The sequence below is a fragment of the Bos indicus x Bos taurus genome, chromosome 7 (genome assembly GCF_003369695.1).
Source record: "Bos indicus x Bos taurus breed Angus x Brahman F1 hybrid chromosome 7, Bos_hybrid_MaternalHap_v2.0, whole genome shotgun sequence".
NCBI lineage: Eukaryota > Metazoa > Chordata > Mammalia > Artiodactyla > Bovidae > Bos > Bos indicus x Bos taurus.
Window position 1 is genome coordinate 43,192,833 of NC_040082.1, and position 23,234 is coordinate 43,216,066.

Here is a 23,234-nt window from a genome sequence, read left to right on the forward strand (position 1 = left end):
TTCATTTAATGTGACAGTCTCAAGGAAAGCGTCCATTTTTATGACTTGGACTTGTGGAGAACCTCCTCTTAGGTTGTATGGTTGGTTTCACTTCTGTCACTGATCATACTACCAAGACGTGGTCACTTGGCTACCATGAAGATTTTTTTCAATGACCTCACAACTGCCCAACATCAGTCATAGGAGCCATATGATTTGTACAAAGGCCATGATCACTATGAAGTCTTCACAAAGATCCTTGAGCCAAGCTCAGCCTAAGAGGTACCTTGGTCTTGTAGCTGTTGCTCTTCTAATTCAGGAAGTCACATTCTACGCCTAGCTTAAGGCTCTCCTACACTGAGTCTCAAAGTGTTAAATCCAAAGACTTTGACAAGCCTTTGACATCTGAACATAGAAACTGGCCTTATCATACTCAAGTGGTCATACCCATGTTCACTTCCCTTCCTAAATCTATTTATAGTAGATACCAGATAGTTACCAGAAAATCTTATGTTGCTCTCCTTCCTATATTTTATCAGTTGATATAAGGATGATGGAAGGTCTTTGGGCAGAAACATACACAGCTGGCATCCTTCATGAGGCTGAACTCTTATTCTAGAAGAATGTTGTTAGAAACCATCACTTTCTGTGTTCAGTGTTTTTGTTTCAGTCGGGTTCTTCTTCAGAAGAAGAACAAATATTTTTTTTTCTTTTCTCCCCAAATAAAAGAGATATCTAGAAAACCATTACAGTATCTGCATTATCAGTCATCTGTGGAAAATGATTATGTTTTGAGGGATGATTAAAAAACAATAAACTTTCTAAAGATACATCAGTGCTATCAAGTTTCTTGAAGCTTTTTCTTTGCAGCCTGTAAAATTTTATGGGCCATAATCCACTCTACTAATAGGGTAGAGATGAGGACAAGGAGGCTTTGAGAGGCATTTTATTAAGGCTTGCTTGACTCTTCCACCTACCAAGCTTCATAGTGTCTTGTTCCATAAGGGGATTTATGGGAATCCTAATGAGTGCAATACTCTGTACAGTCACATACCATGGGAGAAAGAAACATAGCAAAGCACAGACCTGGTAGGTGAAGGAAACCCCAATCCCAATCTATTTTTCAACAGAAAAAAAAATTGTGACCATCTACTATGTTTTCACCCTGTTTTTTTATCATGAGAAATACCTGGCTGGATGAGTTTACAAGCTAGAAATCAAGATAGGAAAGAGAAATATTAACAACCTCAGTATGCAGATACCACTCGAATGTTATAAAGCAAAGAGGAATGAAGGAACCTCTTGATGATGGTGAAAGAGGAGAGTGAAAAAGTCAGCTTAAAACTAAATATTAAAAAACAAAAACAAAAAACAAAACTAAGCTCATGGCATCCAGCCCCATCATTTCATGGCAAATAGAAGGAAAAACTGTGGAAGCAGTGATGGATTTCCTCTTATTGGGCTCTAAAACCACTGTGGACAGTGACTGCAGCCATCAAATCGGAAGATGATTGCTTCTGGGCAGGAAAGCTATGACAAATATAAACACTGTGTTGAAAAGCAGAGACATTACTCTGCTGACAAAGGTTTGTACAGTTGTGAGAGGTGGACCGTAAAGAAAGCATGTGTGCATGAAAAATCACTTCAGTCATGTACGATTCTTTGTGACCCTATGGACCCCAGCTCATTCAAGCTCATCTGTCCATTGGATTCTCCAGGCAAGAATGCTGGAGTGAGTTGCCATTTCCTTGTCCAAAAGAAGGCACAGAGCCAAAGAATTGATGCCTTCAAACTGTGGTGGTGGAGAAGACTCCTGAGAGACCCTTGGACTGCAAGGATATCAAACCACTCAATCTTAAAGGATATCAACTTTGAATACGCATTGGAAGGACAGATGCTGACGCTGAAGTTCCAGTATTTTGGTCACCTGATATGAACAGCTGATTCTGTTCTTTCCTGATGCTGGGAAAAATTGAGGACAGGAGAAGAGGGCATCAGAAGTTGAGATGGCTGGATAGCATCACTGATGGAATGGACATGAACTTGGGCAAACTCAAGGAGATGGTGAGGAACAGGGAGCCCTGGAGTTCTGCAGTCTACGGGGTCACAAAGAGTCGGACACTACCGGGCAACTAACAACTACGTGCCAGTTACCACAGTAGAACCTGGGGCTATACAGGTCTCCAAAAGGATAAGTGGGGTATTTCTGTCTTTACTAAGCTTGTATTTTTAATGAGACAGATGGACAGTAAACGAGTAAATGGATGAAACCATTAGAACTAAAGTGGTGGAAGGAAGAAAACAAGGCAGGTTCCACGATAGAGAGTAGGGGGTGACCCACGCTGGTCATGGAAGGCCATCCTGACCAAGGGACAACTCAAGTGAGACATAGAGTTAGAACAAGTTTTCTGGCAGGGGACACAAGCATCTCAGCCTTAAGAGCATCCTCAACAGAAGCAGGACAGTCAGCAAGGTGGGCACTGAATGAGCTCAGATGAAAGAGTTAAGAGAGGGGTTTGCAGAGAGAGAATGTGGATTAACTATACTCTGCTTCATAGGCTATGGCAATAGTTCAGAATTAACATGGCTAGGCCAATAAATACATTCAGTTATTTAGAAATGAAACAAATTATACAAACCAAGTGAGCTAGGATTAATGCTGCTGCAGCATGTTGGAATTTCCAGAACACTTAAAAGTAAACAGGAATTACAGCACTGTTTACAACTGTAACCAGTTTATATAAATAGCAAGCATAAGCAAGTCCTCTCCCAGGTTCATTACAGTTTCTAGAATTTACTGTAAATCTGAGTCATTTTGGATGATTCTGGCACATAAATAATTTTACATTAGCCATGTTAATTTTTGAGGTCTCAGATTTAAATGATCTGCTTTCAAGGTTGTTTTTCACTCAGCCATCCATACAAGGTTTTAGTCTTGGATTGCTAATGTTTGACACAGTTTTGACAATTGTAACAACACTGTACTTTTACTTTTGATATAATAATCGACATTTTTTTCCTTGTAAAATCTGCCTAGAAAAGGGAATGTCTGTTTGTATAAAATGATCCAGGAATGGCATTTCCTATTTAAATAAATATTTGGACTAATTATAAGTTAGGTATTACATCTTCTAGCTTTTTCAGAATTTGAACATGTAAGTGTTGGAACAGTTTTACTGAAAAAAAATTAGACAAGTGCATATATTTAAAAGACCTGAAGGAGATACAGTTAAAATCTCTTTTTCGTTTACATTTTCAGCCTTTCTCCACAGAGTCAACTATTATCAACTTCTTTCTTCAGTTCAGTTCAGTTCAGTTGCTCAGTCGTGTCCGACTCTTTGCGACCCCATGAATCACAGCATGCCAGGCCTCCCTGTCCATCACCAACTCCTGGAGTTCACTCAGACTCACGTCCATAGAGTCAGTGGTGCCATCCAGCCATCTCATCCTCTGTCGTCCCCTTCTCCTCCTGCCCCCAATCCCTCCCAGCATCAGAGTCTTTTCCAATGAGTCAACTCTTCGCATGAGGGGGCCAAAGTACTGGAGTTTCAGCTTTAGCATCATTCCTTCCAAAGAAATCCCAGGGCTGATCTCCTTCAGAATGGACTGGTTGGATCTGCTTGCAGTCCAAGGGACTCTCAAGAGTCTTCTCCAACACCACAGTTCAAAAGTATCAATTCTTCGGCGCTCAGCCTTCTTCACAGTCCAACTCTCACATCCATACATGACCACTGGAAAAACTATAGCCTTGACTAGATGGACCTTTGTTGGCAAAGTAATTAATGTCTCTGCTTTTGAATATGCTATCTAGGTTTGTCATAACTTTCTTTCCAAGGAGTAAACATCTTTTAATTTCATGGCTGCAGTCATGATCTGCAGTGATTTTGGAGCCCAAAAAAAATAAAGTCTGCCACTGTTTCCACTGTTTCCCCATCCATTTTCCATGAAGTGAAGGGACCAGATGCCTATATAAATGTTCAATACACATGAAGGCTTTATGCAATATATACACTCGAAGCATACATACTCACATTAAAATTTTTCTTTTTTACAAAAAGAAGGTGATATTTTCATTCTTTACTGTTTGCAATCTAACTTGATGTACTTACATAGCTCAGTGATAGTCCAATAAAAAACACAAAAATCTGTTTTTTAAGTTAGTTTAAAATTGAATGGTACATGATATTTAACTCAACCAGCTTTTAGGGGTGAACACAGGATGTTTCCACTAATTTTCTGATACCAATGCTTATTTAAACAGATAAATACTTACTGCATATTACAATGCGCTGGCAGTAGTCATTAAGCAGTAAAAGGCAGATTCCCTGCTTCTTGGTCCTGACATTTTAGTGGAAGAAATGACAAACAGACAGGCAAATATCGAGCTGTCATACTTACTCTTGGTAAAAGTCCTATGAATGAAAATGTAAAGCCAGAGAAGGGGACAAAGACTGGGGAAGTTCTGATCTGTAGGATGGCCAGGGAAGCCTCTCTGGTAGAAATGTTTGAGGAAAAAACATGAACAAGCAAGAGAGTAAAGCATGAGGACATTTGGGAGCGCACTCCAGTAGAGGAGACAACACCAGCAGGTATATAGGCCCTGAGGCAAGGGCTCACTTGGCATGTTTCAGGAACAGTACGGATGTATCAGGGGATACACAGGGCAGAGTGTCTGAAAGTAAGCTTGGAAGTGCAGGCAGAAGGGGCGCACCGTGGGTCTTACGTGCCACAGTAAAACCACAGGTATGACACTGACTGTGATAGTCACTGTCAGAGAACCAAGGCACAAGAGTGATCAGACTTTCCCTTTGGAATTGTTCTCATTCTCTAAGGAGCATACTGCAGGGGACAGGAATGCCAGCAGAGAAACTGGGGACTTGTGACTCCTGCAGTCACCCAAAGAGGGTGACAGTAGCTCAGATCTGGGTAGAGGCTGAGTGAGAATGTGACCAGTTGCTATATTTAGAAAGTAGAGCTAAGAGAATTTGCTATTTCCCAAGACAGAGAGCATGTGTAAAGGACAGGAGTCAAGGAGAATGCTAGGGTTTTGGCATGAGCAGCCAGGTGAATGATAGTGCCCTTTATCAGGATGGAGAAATTTGGGAAACCAGTGGCTTGTGGGGCAGGAGGCAAATGGAGTAAAAGGAGGGGGCGGGGAGAGAGAGCTCTGTTCAGTCATGTTGATTTTGAAATGCACAGAAAAATCCACGGGGGTGGTGTCACAAAGGCACTTAGAAATGAATCTGGAATTCAGGGGGAAGACAGGGCTCAGAAATGAAATGTGAAGTTCCCTGCATATAAGTAAAGCCACAGGAATGGGTTATACAGGTTTCAGAGATGTCCCAACAGACCTCTCAGAGAAGACCTGAGACACTGAATTGCTAGGTTAAGGTAGGTTTGAGTGTGTTTGTGTTGTATAGATATTATCATTAAAGTCTTTCTCCAAAGTACAAAACACCTTATATTTAAATTCAAAATCCTTATCTCTGATGAATTAGAAGATATTTCAGTATAATTATGAACATTCATTCTCACTGTCCTAGAGATTTAGATGTGTGAAGTGTCAGTTGAGGTCATTTCAGACAGAAATATCTTTGTGAAACACACATACATATTTGTACTAGGCATTATCAGATACATTAGCTCATACATTCCTGACAACACTCTAGGGGATCAATCTTATTAAAACTATTTCATATATTAAGATACTGAGGTCCTAAGGAATGATGGGATGTTCTCAAGGGCTCCTAACTAGTAAGTTGGTTAGGGTCTGGACTCAATTTCTGTGTTTCCTTCCATTAAACACAGAATGAGGCAAAAGCTTAACTTTTGCTGAAAAGGATGCAAGGCATTTAGAATTACCATTTAGATATATTTAGCATGGGGTGTATTTACAAAGGGCATATGCACTGCTACCACCTGAGAAATCTGTGTTTTCTTTCAGGTCATCCCATGGCACTACTCGAGGCATTTAGGACACATCGATGAGCAAAGCCACAGATCCCTAATCTCAAGTCAGTGGCAGGAGACCATGATGGGAGAGAGAGCTAAATAACATGAAAACTATGTTTGAAACTTATTTTCTAAGAGAATGGGGGCTACAGGTAAAAGACCAAAGAATAAAAAGACAGGAAAAGTTCATAGATAAGCAGTGCTAGGGGTGGAGAGCTGGGCAGGTTCAAATTTTAAAAGCATAAGAAAGGTTGATCTCATGAAGAAAGCAGTATCTGAGCAAAGACTTGAAGGAACCTTGATAGTCAGGGAAGATCTGGCTCTGCATACCACTCATACAGCATTCTAAACGTGGTCCTTGACACTGCATTGAGAACCAGGAAAGAACGTGAACTGAACACCCTAAACAGGAAAAGTAATTTCAAATACTGATAGCAAACTTAATAGTATCATTTTCACAGGCAAAGGGCACTGCACCCACTCACTGTGGCCTCCTCTATAACCTTTTCAGCTACACTATGGTACATAAACCCAGCGCTTCTTATATCCTCAAGGATGATTCGTATCAGAACCTGATGATGGCAGCTGCAGTTGGGCCACTTGTGACTTGGGGCTTCTGTGACCTGGGGACCAAGCTGTATAATAAAATAATGAACACGACTCAAACATGTAAGATCAAAGACTGAGACACAACACTTGGAGGGAACATAGACTATATAAAATTCAAGTCACAATCACAGATGAGAAAACTAGGTCCAGGGAAGTGAAGTGACTTCATCAAGGTCACAGAGTAAGTTAGTCACAAGACGGCTAAATTGAAAACCAGCATGTTTCCCACAAATTTCAGGCTTTAGTCTTTTCAACTGAAGCTGCTATTTGATATCACTTTCATCAACCAACATTCAGCTGCCTTTTGAACAATACCCAAAAGCAAATGACAACAAAACCAGGTTTCCTAACACAAAGAATACAAAACTGATGATATGTACTTGCATAATGGTCACTGTGTACTAGACTCTGTTCTAATGCTATACTGAACCTATTTAATCCTCATAGACATATAATTACTATCCTGATTTTACAGTTAAAGCAACTGAGAAACGGAGAGGTTAAGCAACCTACTTGAAGTCATTCAGCTTGTTAAAGACAGCAAAAATTTGAACCCAGAGTGCCTGAATGAAAACTCTGCTCTAGTTCTGGTTTTAAATGCTTTCAGATATGTGTGTATACTTGGTCAGAAAACTGTGATTACTAATTAAGAACATATTTTTGTAACAGTTTATAGTTAAAATTTCTCAATGCAGATACTAATTTTAAGACAATTCTTCATATATTTTTTGAGTGACTACTGTATCTCAGCCAGGGCACATGTTACTCTAAGTACAGGCATTTTTCACCCACGTAATAAATTATCTTTGATATTTCTCTTAAACCCATATATTTTTACAGCATCATGAAAAACAGCTGTAACAAATTAGGCACACCCTGCTACAGTGATTCAATAGTTCCAAAAAATAAGCATTGATCCCATAGGTTATCCCTTGACAATTGTGCTTGGCAAGGATCTTGAGCTATTATCTGTGCTCTTACATACTTGCAATAAAATCTGTGGTCTGAAAGGAAAAATCTCGTCATCTCATCTTTAGTCAAGAAATAATTTTTAAAGATTATTTTTTTTAATATTCAACATGTCCAGAAAGAAGCAGGATAACAGTAACAGCTAAAAGTTATTATGCACTTTGCATGCCTTCACACATGTCTATATATACACCTGCTCACATGTATATATGTCTACTGAGGTATAACTTAAAACTAGTCAAACACACTGATATTCACTATGCAGCTCGAGTTTTTATAAATGTGTATAAAAAATATTCAGTCAAGACAGGGAATCCTTCCATCACCCTAGAAAGTTCCCTTAAGTCCCTTCCTCATCAGTCCTCACCCCCAGTGGCAGTGATTGTTCTGATTTCTATCATATTTCAAATTTTTAATCCTAAGTACAATTCTATGAGGTGGTGATTCCAAAGAATGTCCAACTATGAGACCCACACTCTTGGCCACTATGCTGTTCTACTCTATTTCTTCCCAATGGACACTTAGCCCATCTCGATGGTGTCCTCTGGGAGAATTAAGGCATGATGTCTTAACTTCTCTTTCAAGTATCTAGAATATACTGTAGGTACCACCCTTGAAAGAACTGAAAAAAATGGTCACTTGAATGATCTTCTATATTCTGTGTTCAAGATGAGACACCCTATTGAGAGCTTACTGATGTCAGATAAGGCAGGCAGGATCAATGAATGAAGTGGACATGTGCCTTCTCAAAGCAAAAACCACTGCCCATTCCCCCAACTGATGCACCATGAGAAATCAGGCCAGGGATGCCATTCTCCAGCTTCTTCTACATAATCTAGAGATCTAAATTTGTACATAATATCAGTGCATGTAAGTGCTTTGTAACTAAGTGGATGTAAAAAACAACAACAGAACCAAAAACAAAAAACACTTCATGAGTCAAAATGTGTCCAGAGGCCAGCCCTGGATTGCCAGTTTGGGACCTGGTGTTTGCATTCTTGGCCTAAGAAACGCCAGGATTAGCTTTACCAGTGACAAAAGGGAGACCACAAACCTCTGAAGGTCACAGCCAGCCTAGGAGGTACTGTTTGTCATCATGTGGTAAAAATTCCACTGTCCAGACTCTGGTCTAATGCCAGCACTCCTTCCCACTGAGGGAAGCAGATGACTTTGGTAAACATCATAAACAAACAGAAGAAAAAAAGAAAGAAAGAAAGAAACTGACAATGGGAAGAGGAAAGCAATAAAAACACAGAAGGAAAGAGCTAGAAGGAGTATAGAACAGTAAAGACGACAACTACAGGTAAGAAAAGGAAGCAAAGGACAGGCGTCTCTAGGTCTGAAGCATATTCCTTCACTGACTATGCCGGCCCAGGACCACAACCCCAGATGGAGTTGGGACAACAGGGTAGTGGGGAATGACGGAGTGGAGAAAAGAGATCATTCTGATATTTATTTACTCTGCGCTTTATGAGACCAGTTTCAGTGCTTAAATATTTTGACCGTGGGAAATAATGGCAGAGTTTCTAGGAATTTTGAAATTCAGAGAAATCATGAGAGAATCCAATCCTGTCAAGTCTGATCCTGGCAAGGCTCTGTGGTCTGAACAAGAAGGGAATTTCTAACCCCCAGCGATACAGTTTTTATCAGGAAACTGTGCTTGCTGTAATAGGTGCCACTGCATTATTGGTTAAAAAGAAGAATAAAGCTACCACTTCCATATCCACCTACATACCCAGAGTTCCACTGAGACAACAACCAGCAGATTTTTGAGCAAACCAATCTCACAGGATTTATACCCTTCGTGAACCGTGGTGACATGTCCCTCCCCGACTCCTGCAGACTTGCTCAACAGGTCACAGCTTACATGGCTTCCTTTACAGAAGACAGCTCACACTTGACAAAAGGAATTTGAAACTATAAGAAAGATGATTACCTTTCTGTGCGGTAGCAAAGGTGAAAGAAAAAGGACAGCGGAATCTTCAGAGAAATTAAGGTGACAAAGAAAAAGTAACCTGGATTATTCAGCATAAAACTCTCCTCTGCCGATTGTCTCAGTGCTTCATCTTATCATTTGACATGGCTATTTCCTTCTTTGTCAGTTTGCATCATGTGGAACTAATTTTAAATATATACAGCTAACATACTTAAGTCCTTACCATGTGCAAGGCACCAAGCTAAGGACACTCTAAGTACAAGCTCACAACATACTATGAGGTAGATGCTACCATGTTCATTTTAAAGATGATAAAATTGTGGCTCACGGACAGGATGTAACTTGCCCAAGGTCACACAGCCAGGGTCACAGTCCAGTTTTGTGTACCTCAAAACCTAGGCTCACTTCACTGTGTAATCATTCTCCCTCTGCTACAAGATCATCCCCTCTTCCACTCTCCTTCCTTACTGTGCTGCTTCTTGCTTACAATAACCCTCCACTCCTTGGGTTCACAGATGTATCATGGTGTCCTGTTCATACAGTATGCCCCTGTTAGATGACAGGAATTGAGTTTAGGGAATTTTATTTTTGTCAGGAGGAGGCTGCCTAGACCGTGTTCAGAGAAAGGGTAAAGAGAAGGGTGCAGAAAAGACAATGGAGAGAGAAAGATTTTAATACATTCATAAAGAGAGTTTAAGAATGAAAAAAACAGTAGAATGTGAGATAAAACACTTTACAGGCATCTGATCCCATTTTACAGTTGGAAAAACTGAGATTCAGCTCTTAGCAGACTCAGGACCTATCCCAAGATTTGTGGCCACCACTACCCTTATTCCTTCTCTTCACCTCAAGTTCTGCACCAAGGCCTCCTACCACCCTCTAATGTGCCTTAGGAGTATAGCAATGGCCATGGGTTACAAAGTACAGAGATGTAAATGTGGCCCAACCTGAGGAGACTGGAGGTGATAAATAATGCCCCGAGCTGCTTTGCAGTACAGTGAGGCTCTCCATCACTGAATGAAGTAAAACAGACTCAGTTCTGAAGACCAATATCTGGTTGGCTTCAAGAGAATAACTTGAGGAATTTTTTAAAAATAGAGGGATTTTTCAACTCTAATCTCAGAAATTTTGATTCAAGAGGTTTTGAAAGACCATGGAACCAGGTGATTTCTGAGGGCCTTCCTACTACTAAGATTCTATTATGTTACTTTCTCTGACACAGCTTCCAAAGTATCGCCTGTCATTACTAAGCCACGCATGTAACAAGTAGTTGACACTAGACTCAGAGTCAAGGGACAAGAAGCATCGCCCTTGTCTCTGAACACCTGTGTTCTCCCAGCAGGTAACATATCTTTTCTAGTCTCAGTGTATACTTCTTTAAAATAGAAGCAAAATACGGTTGGAAGAGTTCTAAAACTCTTGATGTGGACCTGTGGGCTCCTATTCCACACTCAGAGGGCCTCCACGCATCATAGGACTATAACTGCATGGGACCAGTAGGCACATGACCCAGTTCTGGGTATATTCTGAGACACGAGGAAGTCTGTGTGGGAGGGGATCCCTTCCTGATTAAAGAGGCAAAGTTTCATGAGAAGTATTTTTCTTCTTCATGTTTGCCATTTTTGTTCTGACTTGAACATGACACGTGGAGATGAAAAAATGAACAAAAGGAAGCTGTGATCTTTGGAGACACCGCTCAGCTGCCACAACAGTCTTGGACTACCTAGGTGTAATATACATCACATCCACAAAAAGTAAGGTCCTACATGTTCCGACTCTATGAGCAGGGTTTCTATTTGCAGCCAAAAGGAGCCTTCACTGATATAGCACTAAAACTCTTTCTTCAAATGAAATTTCTTGCAAAACCCCAATATATATAAACAACTAAAAGTGGCTATACTGTTTAGAAAAATAGATGGGGTGTTTCCAGAGCCATTCCCTCCTAAATTCCTGCAGAGTTTCCTCCATGGAACCAGAATTGGTCAAAATCATTACTTCTCAAGGTAGAGTCTCCAAGACACAGGGATTCTCAGATTTTCTCCAGACTCAGAGAGTTTTCTGCCAAATTTGTTCTTGTGTTTTCCTTTCTCATTTCTTTGATGTGCTTATTTTATTTTTTTCAAATTTTATCCTAGGAAATGCAGATCCAAGTCATGACCAGTGGCTACTACTCGCGGTTTTGGTGTGTGCATTTGTATTCAGTGTACAGTCATTTGGCAACAAGTGATTTGATTCCAATTGTCATGACCAGAGAAAGGAGAAGAGTGTGATATAACAAAATGACATATTCCTTCAAGGTGCACATCAAAGGATATCTTGGCATGCAAATGAAGGTACATTTGAAGAGAAAAAAAGTCATGGAAGAAGCAAGTACGTATCCAGGATATAAAAGTATGAATGTCTGGAATCAGAATAATCTCCAGTTCCAAGTTCACGGTGTAAACTTTATTAAATTCTAGTAAAGGATCCTCTAGGCTTCGCAGGTGACACCCGTGGAAAAGAATCTGCCTGCCAATGCAGAAGGTACAAGAGATGTGGGTTCGATCCCTGGGTCAGGAAGCTCCCCTGAAATAGGAAATGGCAATCCACTCCCGTATTTTTGCCTGGAAAAGTCCATAGACAGAGGATACTGGGAGGCTACAGACCATGGTCTTGCAAAGAGTCTGATAAGACTCATGCTCACACTAAAACACCCTCTATATTAAGAAACCAATGTTGATAACCTGAATATTGTTAGATATTTTTCTCTGTATTTAATTCATATATTTATTTTAGTGTTATGGATGCCTAATAATTATTAAAATAAAGAGGTAATATCTAAGTGAGTATTTTGGGGTTTGTACATGTTTAAATAACAGTATAATTAAAACAGTGGGAACATGGACTTTCTCCCGCCCTGTTAAAAGGGGTCTTTATATCACTGAAGCTCAGATTCTGGACTACAGGATGTTAAGCCTTAATCCTTTCCAGATGGTCAATTCCATAATTCCATGAACCTTTTCACCTTATGGAATATTAAATACTTTCACCAACAATGTGGTACATGCCCTTGGAGATGTTTTTAAAATAAAAAAAGAGATAAAATTAAATTCACAAATTGCAGTAAAGCATATGTATCCTTCTATTAATATATTCCTTTTCAAAAGTATGTCTTAAGGATGAAGCATCCATGAGCAGGCCTTGGAACAAGCTCTGCCTGCTGCCACCCCTCCCCCATCTCCACCTGGCCCCTTCACTCATCACTCCCAGCAGAAATATCTCTGGACGGAACAAATACAGGTTAAAAATAAGGCCTTAAGAGCCTGCTCCCTCCTCATTTAGGAAATCTGAACCCTTGGGCAATGCCATTCTTACAAAATGTGTTTTCTGATTACTTCCATAAGGCAGAGCATGGTGGACTGACCATGGCGTCTTCAGTTGTAAACAGGATAAAACAATTCTGCTCACCAAGGCCATGGTTTAGCCCCATATTTCAAGCTGAACCAATCGGTGCCCACTGGGCTTTGCTGTTCTAGCATGTACGTTTCATCCGTGCACATGGATCTCCTTCCACCCAGCTTGCGTTGTGGCGACTCCTCCCTCCCTGTAGCTTCTACCTCTGCCCTGCATTTCTTCACCTCTACCCTCCTTGACCCCTCTTTCTTTTTTTCAAATGTCAGCGGAGCTGGATTTCCACCTCCCATACTTCTAAAAGAGGGAAACTATAGAGTTTCTTCCAAGTTTCAAGCAATGTTGTGCACAGCCCTGCAACGTGAAGTTGTTATTTCACGCTTGTTCAGCTCAGTTCAGTTCAGTTCAGTTGCTCAGTCGTGTCCGACTCTTTGCGACCCCATGAATCACAGCATGCCAGGCCTCCCTGTCCATCACCAACGCCCGGAGTTCACTCAGACTCAAGTCCATCGAGTCAGTGATGCCATCCAGCCATCTCATTCTCTGTCGTCCCCTTCTCCTCCTGCTCCCAATCCCTCCCAGCATCAGAGTCTTTTCCAATGAATCAACTTTTCGCATGAGGTGGCCAAAGTACTGCTCAACATGAACTAAATTTAGAGGAGCATGACATTAGAGCTCCAGAGTCTCCTTTTTCACAGGCAGTTTGTTTGGCTATGGTTCACATTGCTTCCCAATCTGTCTTGGCATCTTACGCACTCCATAGGCAACCCAAGTATAGTCACTGTCTATCCTATCTTCTTCCCCCTTTTTGGAATTATTCCAAATTCTCTTCACTCCAACCCAAGCCAAGCCAACCCAAAGATGATGGTCATGAAGAAAATATTTGTGTGCCATTTCTCAGAATAAGAAGTCCTGCTGCCAGTCATTTCCTAATTCCCTCCTCCAAGTGCAGACTGTAGAGAAAATAAAATTGCCAACTGAGAGGGCTGACTTGCCGCTGACAAAACACAATGCCTGCACACGTATCCAGGTCTTATGCAGACATATATGAACAAGTCCAGCCCCACACTCTTTACTCATCCACTAATCTCTTTGCTATCAGATACTTGTTGAGATATTTTAGAATAAAAGTAAACACAAACCTTATTGAGGTCCATCCTAAGAGGTCTAGCTACTCTGCTTTTCAAAAAGCAGCCACAAATCCATTCATTCATCTATTTCTCCAACTATACTCCTGGCCAAGCCCCTTGTGGAAAACACCACTGTTGTCACTCATGGCTCTGCCAGAAATCACAAAGCTCTAGTGAGATCTGGTCCAGCTCTTTCAGAACTGAACCACTTCCTGAAATGCATTTATATTTTGCATTTTCTAAATGCTAAATGTAGGATAAGGTATAGCATTTGTGGGGGAGGGGTAAAAATCAGTTGCATTATAATTGATATCTATGAAAAATAATTATCTAAAATTTGTTATTTTTAAAAGCACTCTCTTCAGTAAGGTGCAAAATAGAATAATTTAAATAAAATTCACATGGTTACATATCTTTTAACTGATTTTGAGTAAATTACTGCCTTCTGTGACTCTATAGTTATCTATACTTCATAAAATACAGAAGTATTTTTTATTGGAGTATAATTACTTCACAACATTGTTACAGAAGTATTTTCTGAAAGAAGTGCCAGATACTTCTGCAACTCAGAAAAACTGAAAATTATTATAGAAACAGAATTATAGATGTTGATCCAGCATATTTCTAGGCAAATATATCACTGAGCTCCTTAATGACAGTCAAAATCCCACATGATAATAAAAGATGCCAGGATCTCATACGCACATTTCTGTTCCTACACTCTGAAAGCATAATCCAAAATAGAAACTTCAAACCCCGATTCCCTCTAAAATGAAAGCCATTTTCTGCTATAAATGCCCCTCTCCAAACTCTCATGAAGCAAAGAACACAGACAGTTTCATCTAAAATTATCTTCCCTGTCAATGAACTGTCCTTTTTCGTAGAAAAGTTACAGAAGGTTGGAACAGGGTGACAACACAAGAGTTCACAGACTTCTTTTTCACAATGGTGTTGCCAGTTCAATCCTAACTTTTCAAAGCGTCTCTGCCCTGCTGAAAAGCACATTTTGGAAGGGCTGGGGGAGAAGAAAAGATTACATCCCCACACCAGATGTTTAAGTGATGAAGTTCTAACTTGTTCCCACACATACACACACCCGCCCCCCACCACCACCCACAAAAACTCGGAGTACTTCCAAACAATCAGCAGGTAGAAAGTGAAGAGAAAGCGTGGAAACGCAAGGACCGAACAGTCCCCTACCTCTTCTCTGCTTCACAGAGCTGCTGATGAGTCCCACACAATCCAGGCGTGTGTGGAGCGGCTGGAAGGAGGCAGCCACTCGGCCTGCCGAGGCTGAGCAGGCCCAGCCTGCGTTCAGAAGCTGCCCCAGTCAGATTTTCCAACTGCAGAATTGCAGCCAAGTCCCTGCCCATGCCTGAAGAATTTCCTGAACAGCATTCCCGTTCTTTTTCTGACTGCTTTGAAACCGTACTCTGTACTTCAATACAGCTTTGTCAGGCCAACTCCCAGCTACTGGGCTGTCTCCAGCTCTCAATGGGAAACACATGTGTCAAGCACAGACGCGCTCCCCTGCCCCAGTGCCCATGCGTCTGCTGGGCTCACACAACCACAAAGGCAGGGGCTTCTAGAGCCAATGCTGATTTCTCAGCCATTCTCCACAGGGCCTCTGCTCTGGGGTGCTAGAAGCGGCAGCTGAGTCTCCTCTTGCTGCCGCTCCATCGCACCCCTTTTCAACTTTCTCCTTCCTCTCACAGTCCCCAGCTGATGACCCGTGTTAGCTGCCCCAACTCTTGCCAGTCCTGATTATAAGCCTATTACAACTGAGAGATGGGAATTCTGATTTGATCTTCCTACCTGCTGTTGTCTCTGTCTTTGCTCAATATTTCAATTGTTGGAAGGGAAACAATATTTTTAGCATTTTCAGACTGGTTCAGTACTTCTGAGTTGTTCCCGCATCCTGATGTGTGCATCTTTTACTGATCTCACTAAAAATAATGCAATTATTTTTCAGGCACTTTTGTGGCTCTCTGCTCTATAAGATGCTGGTCTGAAAATGTAACATTTGCATGCTGGTGTAATAGGTGTTGTATAATGCAGACTGTGTAATACTTTCTATAAAGAAGTAGAAGGTGAAAAAATTGTAACTTTTATCAGGATGTGTCTTAATTCTCTGCACCTGTGATTATTTCTGGATGGCACTCCATCAATGTCTTAGGTACCTGTCTCCTGGACCCTGTGGTCTACCTTTCCATAAAACACTAAAGGAAATTTCTAAAGATACGAAGAGGACACCCCTCTTCTCCCACACTGAAAACCCCTTATCTAAAAAGCCAAAGCTAAGTTGTCAACAGTAACATTGTAGAATAAGCTGATTTAAAGAGAAAGCCTCATTTATTCTGAGCTTTTTTTTTTTTTTCTTTTCTTTTTTGGGGTATGAATATTGTACTTCCAAAATCGTATCCCACTAGCAACTTATTTTGAAGAACTGGCTTGCCAGATTTTTAAAGTGCTGTGTGTTCCTAAGGGGCTGTTGTGAATAATGGATTTGGTGTGATCTGGGGTTTAATATTAAACTGCAATGGGTTCCTTCAGGAGGATTCGACTTTTGCCTTGGGAAGCAGTGTCTGTGGAGGGTGGGGAGGGGAAGGAGCATGTGTACCTCTAAGGTCAGGACACAATTATAGAATCAGAGAACTTCAGAGGAGAAGGGAACCCCAGAGACAATCCAATACAAATTCTACCAACCCTTCATTTTGCAAAGGGAGATGGAGGTCCACATGATGAAATGACTTGTCCAGAGGTGCAAAAGACTCTTAATGTTATAACTGAGGCCAGAAAGTAGATTTGGGTGAATTTTCCATGTGTTATCTCTATTCCAGCATCATTTGGGAAAGGCAGGATCATCTAACCTTCACAAGAGAAGGCTTATAATCTGATGGCCTGGATCTAATCTTAGCTCTGTCTCTTAAGGCTGTGAATCCTGATTAGTTTGCTTGACTTTTCTGGGCCTCAGTTTTCTCATCTGTAAAACGGAGATAACAACAGACTCTACCTCACAGAATTATTAGAATTTGATGAGATAATTCATGCAAACTGTCTATCAGAGTGCATATAAATACATTTTGGTTTACTTTTCCTTTTATTGAATTGAGCAAAAACCAGACTCTTTCTCTCACTGAAAAGCAAAATTGTACTCTCACATTTAGTTTGAGTTCCTAGAATCAACTATTTTATTGGCTAATTAACTTTTCTGCCAACTACCTTTACATAATAGGGGTCTACCACCTTAAGCATAGACAAGCGTCCTAATGCTGTATTGGAACATTAGCCAACCACATGACTACGCTTCATTTATTCTCTACACATAACACTGAAGTATTTCCTCAAGATTAACTCACAGGCAAGGTAAACAGTGAAACCAAATTTGCAGTCAGTTATATGATGCTGAACAAAGTGCTATTTGCACAGAACTGGACCTTCTCTCTGAACCTTAAGAGCTCAAGATTACCATTCTAAAAATAGAAGACCATTAACAATTGCAATCCCCATGTTTGGCAATGGGCAATGCTCTAAATTAACAGCAACAACTACAAAATAAAATCCCCTAAGTCAAGGAAGAAATCCTACTGAGGAAATGGTGACGACAAATTCTAAAGTATCAGATTTCTGTCTGGGGTTCTAGAGCCTTTGTTTCGAAAGAAATCATAGCAAGTGGTTCATGAACTTATTAATCATGTTGAGGTGCCCAACTTCTTTCGGGGAAAAAAAGAGGTAGGGTAGTTCTTAATTTTCCAAAGAAGACATACAGATGGCTAACAAACACATGAAAAGATGCTCAACATCACTCATTATCAGAGAAATGCAAATCAAAACCACTATGAGGTACCATTTCACGCCAGTCAGAATGGCTGCGATCCAAAAGTCTACAAGCAATAAATGCTGGAGAGGGTGTGGAGAAAAGGGAACCCTCTTACACTGCTGGTGGGAATGCAAACTAGGACAGCCACTATGGAGAACAGTGCGGAGATTCCTTAAAAAACTGGAAATAGAACTGCCTTATGATCCAGCAATCCCACTGCTGGGCATACACACTGAGGAAACCAGAAGGGAAAGAGACACGTGTACCCCAATGTTCATCGCAGCACTGTTTATAATAGCCAGGACATGGAAGCAACCTAGATGTCCATCAGCAGATGAATGGATAAGAAAGCAGTGGTACATATACACAATGGAGTATTACTCAGCCATTAAAAAGAATACATTTGAATCAGTTCTAATGAGGTGGATGCAACTGGAGCCTATTATACAGAGTGAAGTAAGCCAGAAAGAAAAACACCAATACAGTATACTAACGCATATATACAGAATTTAGAAAGATGGTAACGATAACCCTGTATACGAGACAGCAAAAGAGATACTGGTGCATAGAACAGTCTTTTAGACTCTGTGGGAGAGGGAGAGGGTGAGATGATTTGGGAGAATGGCATTGAAATATGTATAATATCATATATGAAACGAGTCACCAGTTCAGGTTCGATGCACGATACTGGATGCTTGGGACTGGTGCACTGGGACGACCCAGAGGGATGGTATGGGGAGGGAGGAGGGAGAAGGGTTCAGGATGGGGAACACGTGTATGCTTGTGGCGGATTCATTTCGATATATGGCAGAACCAATACAATAATGTAAAGTTTAAAAATAAAATTTAAAATTTAAAAAATAAATAAATAAAGAAAAAACATGTTAAAAAATAAAATAAAACAATGGCAAAACAAAAGCAAAAATCATAAAACAACTGGAAAAATCAAGGTCAGACTTTATACACAGGCAGTTAATGATGATTTAATCAAAAGGATGCTGCTTTGAGACATGCAATGTCTCTCCACAGACTAACTACCTGGCTCCTTTCAACTTGTCTATTTGAAGAGGGATAACTCACTGAAACACCATTCATTACTACTAGCTGGAAACTTCTAAAACGTTACTTACTTCTTCTAATGTTAAGAAAAATATCCAAAACTTGAATTATCAGACCAGCAAATGGTCACATTCTGTCAAACTCATATGTGGCAATTGTTTAACATGCCCTCTTAATTATTTAACGGAAATGTGCTTTGTTTGATACGTTGCTGACAACTGAATAAAGATCCCAAACATCACCTGAAGGGAGCTTTTAAAATAACTAGAGCTAGGAGCCCCAAATCAAATAGATTTTGATTCTGTGGGAATGGGATAGGGACCAGGTAATAGTATTTTGTTTTGAGCTCCACACCACCCACAAAACGATTTGGCCAAAATGAAAATGACTTTAGTATGAGCCAGAACTAAGAATCACTAAGTTACAGTGATAGCCTAACTTTTCCATCATAAGCCTAATCGTGTCGCTCTGTGTGCTCAGATTCTTAGATGGCTTGAAAGGGAAAAATGGCCCCCATCACTAAGACTTGAAAGGCCTGGCTTGATCTGGTCCCTTGTCTACATCTTCAGTCTCATCTGCTGTCAGTCTCCCTCTTCTTCCAGTGCTTCAAAGAAATCACATATCTTTTTACTTGAAAATCTTAAAAAAAAAAAAAAAAAAAAAAAAAGCTACTCTCTCCTGAAAATACAGCTCCACTCTTATGTTTTCTTCTACTTAACTACTAATTCAATCTTTAAACTCATATTCTGTTATCACTTTCTCTAGGATTCAGGTATCTGAACCCCAGAACTAAAAATCCCCTGTTATATACATCCCCAAACTTGCACACATAGATGTGATTATGTATTTATTTGTATTTTTGTTTGAATCATGTTAATCTTTCCTGCTAAAAACTAAATATTCTCCTTCAGGCCTGAAATTAGCCTTGCTTTCTCCCTACTGTATCCTAGTTCTGTGCATACTGCAAAGCTTTTAGGAAGTATACAATAGATATTTTCAAGTAAGTGAATGCAGTTTTTTAATCCAAGTCAGGAATATGCATCTAACTTCATTGTTTTTTTAATCTCAAATTTTCAAACTTCATTTAATTCTTCTGACATGTTAAATTATTATATTATATCATACTCAGAATACTGAGTTTTTCTATAAGGTGTAAATATTTTTGAAAACTAATAAACCATCCACATGTTTAGTTAAAAGACTGAGAAATTATCAAGTCAAGTGCCTGACAAAGCCCTTAAGGCCTCAGGTACAGGTACTGTTACTAAGCCCAAGTTTGTACTGCTTGCTAAATTATGGGCCAATAAAGGAAGAGATGAAGTATTAGGGAAATGAACACTGACTTTATTCAGAAAGCCAGCATACCAAGAAGATGGTGGACTAGTGTCCCAGAAAACCATCTTACCAAGAAAGTTGCGATACACATACAAAATGGAATATTACTCAGCCATAAAAAGGAACACATTTGACTCAGTTCTAATAAGATAGATGAACCTAAAACCAATTATACAGAGTGAAGTAAGCCAGAAAGAGAGAAGCGAGTATTGTGTACAGGATATAGAAAGATGGCACCGATGAGCCTATCTGCAGGGCAGCAGTGGAGATGCAGACAGAGAGAGAACAGGCTTGCACACACAGCAGGGGAAGGAGAGGGTGGGAGGAATTGAGAACCCAGCATGGAAACACATACATTCCCATATGAAAAATTAGACAGCCAGTACAAATTTGCTGTATGGTGCAAGAAACTCAAAACCGGTCCTCTGTGACAACTTAGAGGGGTGGGATGGGTGGGAGGGAGGGAGGTTTCAAGAGGAAGGGACATAACATATACCTCTGGCTGATTCATGTTGATATATGGCAGAACCCAACACAACACTGTAAAGCAATTATCCTCCAATTAAAAATAATTTTAAAAAAGAAATAGAATGTACTCCGGAGCAGGGGGGGGTGGGGTGGATGTAGAATTCAAACTTCTTTGACATTAAAAAGGAAGGGGGTATGGCTGGATGTTGCAAACTTTTTGGTGGCAGAATCCCTTGTGTTTGCTGCTGTCCTCTTAGGTCTGGTAACATTATTCCTCCAAACCTCCTACAAGACAAAGGTTATGCCCTGTCCTACAACTTTCTGTCTCTACTGTAATGGAAAAATAGAAAGATGGCACCAATGAGCCTATCTGCAGGGCAGCAGTGGAGATGCAGACAGAGAGAACAGGCTTGCACACACAGCAGGGGAAGGAGAGGGTGGGAGGAATTGAGAGCGCAGCATGGAAACACATACATTCCCATATGAAAAATTAGACAGCCAGTACAAATTTGCTGTATGGTGCAGGAAATTTTGTATGTGTACCTTTAAAGGTCAGAGCCTCGAAAATGGGCTCTTCTGTGTATTACAGGCTTTAGGCAACATTCTTCTACAAAGGCACAAAGCCAGCATGACTAAGCACAGGCAACAGAGCACAAGTGCCAAGTCACTCAGTCATGTCCGACTCTGTGAGACCCCACAGCCTGTAGCCCACCAGGTTCCTCTGAACATGGGATTCTCCAGGCAAGAATACTAGAGTGGGTTGCCATTACCTTCTCCAACAGAGCACAAGAGTTACAGCTAAATGAATATATACAATATGCAGTCAGGTTTGGTCTTCTCTGTTACAGTAGCATGCTTATGATTATTGAGTAGAGGATCTGCTGTGCCAGTTACTTGAGAGGCAGGCTGAGTGGAGATGAAGTCATATAGAGGCACAAAGTACTTAAGGCACAAGTGAGAAGGGAGGCATTGGCCAAGACCCTTTTGGTTACAGCAGTCAAATCAGCCTTATGAAAAAAGCTGAGGTTCCTAAATCATACTACTCTAACCAAGTGGATTCTAAGCTGGGATGGAATGTAGCAGTTAAAATATAACCAAGGCTCTATCTTCTTGTCTGGACTTCATTCTCAGTTTTGCTTGCTCCACTGGGCAGTAAGATGTCCACAGGTGGTCCCAAGCTCATCGTCACAGGGCAAATAAAAGATATTTTTCAGAAAGGATGTTAGGTATGCCAGGTTGAGCCACAAGGTTATCCCTGAACAAACCCCTATGACCAGGGGTATGAGACCTGGGTTCAATCCCTGGGTTGGGAAGATCCCCTGGAGGACGGCATCACAATCCACTCCTGTATTCTTGCCTGGAGCACCCCCATGGACAGAGGAGGGTGGGCTACAGTCCATTTGGTCGCAAAGAGTGGGACACAACTGAGTGACTAAGCACAGGACAGCACATGAGACTCTGTGTGGTCCATATTCGGCTCATGTGACAACCCTGGCAACTAAAGGGAAGGAATCAGCTCCATCGCCAACATATGAAAAAGTAGGCTAGTTGGGAAAGTCAGGAAGCTCCCCTGAAGGGAATGGCTGATCACTCCAGTATTCCTTTCTGAAGAATTCCATGGACAGAAGAGCCTGGAGGGCTACAGTCCACAATGGCACCCCACTCCAGTACTCTTGCCTGGAAAATCCCATGGACTGAGGAGCCTGGTAGGCTGCAGTCCGCGAGGTCGCTAGGAGTCAGACACGACTGAGCGACTTCACTTTGACTTTTCACTTTCATGCATTGGAGGAGGAAATAGCAACCCACTCCAGTGTTCTTGCCTGGAGAATCCCAGGGACAGGGGAGCCTGGTGGGCTGCTGTCTATGGGGTCGCACAGAGTCGGACACGACTGAAGCGACTTAGCAGCAGCAGACATGACTGAACAGCTACCACTTCCACTTTCACAGCAGTCAAACAAAAGTCTGGTGTGAACTATAATGATATGGCACTAAGACATATTCATAATCTTGCCAAGGGAAGCTTCTTTAAGAAATATCAAGAGGCAATATTTTAACCAAAGGACAGAAAAAGTATTTTCTAGGTACAAGCCCAAAGCAGCTGAATTAGAGTTAAACTAATGGCAGACAATTAGAACAGTAACATTATGCCAGCCTTTCATTTACGGGTTCACTTCACAGATAATACCTAATGGGAAATGATACTCACTCTGCTTTGGCTCTTCAAAACAGGCAGAGCAAATGCAATCCTGCTTTTCAATGGTCAAGGGCAAAATTATCTGGTTGACTTTGAAGAGACTTTTTTTTCATGGAGGGAATCTGGACCAGAAAGTTTGGCTCGGAGACAAATCAGTGACCCACAGTGTTCAGAATATCTCCACTGGCAAGAGATAATGTCTAAGCTGAAGTCATTTTCTGTTTTGGAAATTCAAATGTATGGTACACAACGAAGGATTCTCAAGCTAATCATTACTCTGAAGAGGAATTGACACATTTGGTAGTTTAATGTGATGAGTAACGAAACACATTAAAATAAATATTTTCTAAAGAAGTTAATTATACAGTGAAAAGCAAATACCGGTATAGATGG

General features: G+C 40.8%; 1 protein-coding gene across 2 annotated transcripts in view; it reads right to left on the reverse strand.

The window, feature by feature from the left end:
- Positions 1–23,234, reverse strand: part of SGCD (sarcoglycan delta) — a 1,106,710-nt gene that overhangs the window by 432,054 nt on the left and 651,422 nt on the right. Inside the window, exon 1 of one of the 2 annotated variants that reach the window (XM_027545853.1) lies at positions 15,166–15,479. The exons of the other annotated variant lie outside the window; for it this stretch is intronic. The gene's annotated coding sequence lies outside the window, so the exon portion shown is untranslated. Of the gene's footprint in view, positions 1–15,165; positions 15,480–23,234 lie in introns of those variants that run through there. 2 annotated transcript variants of the gene reach the window in all.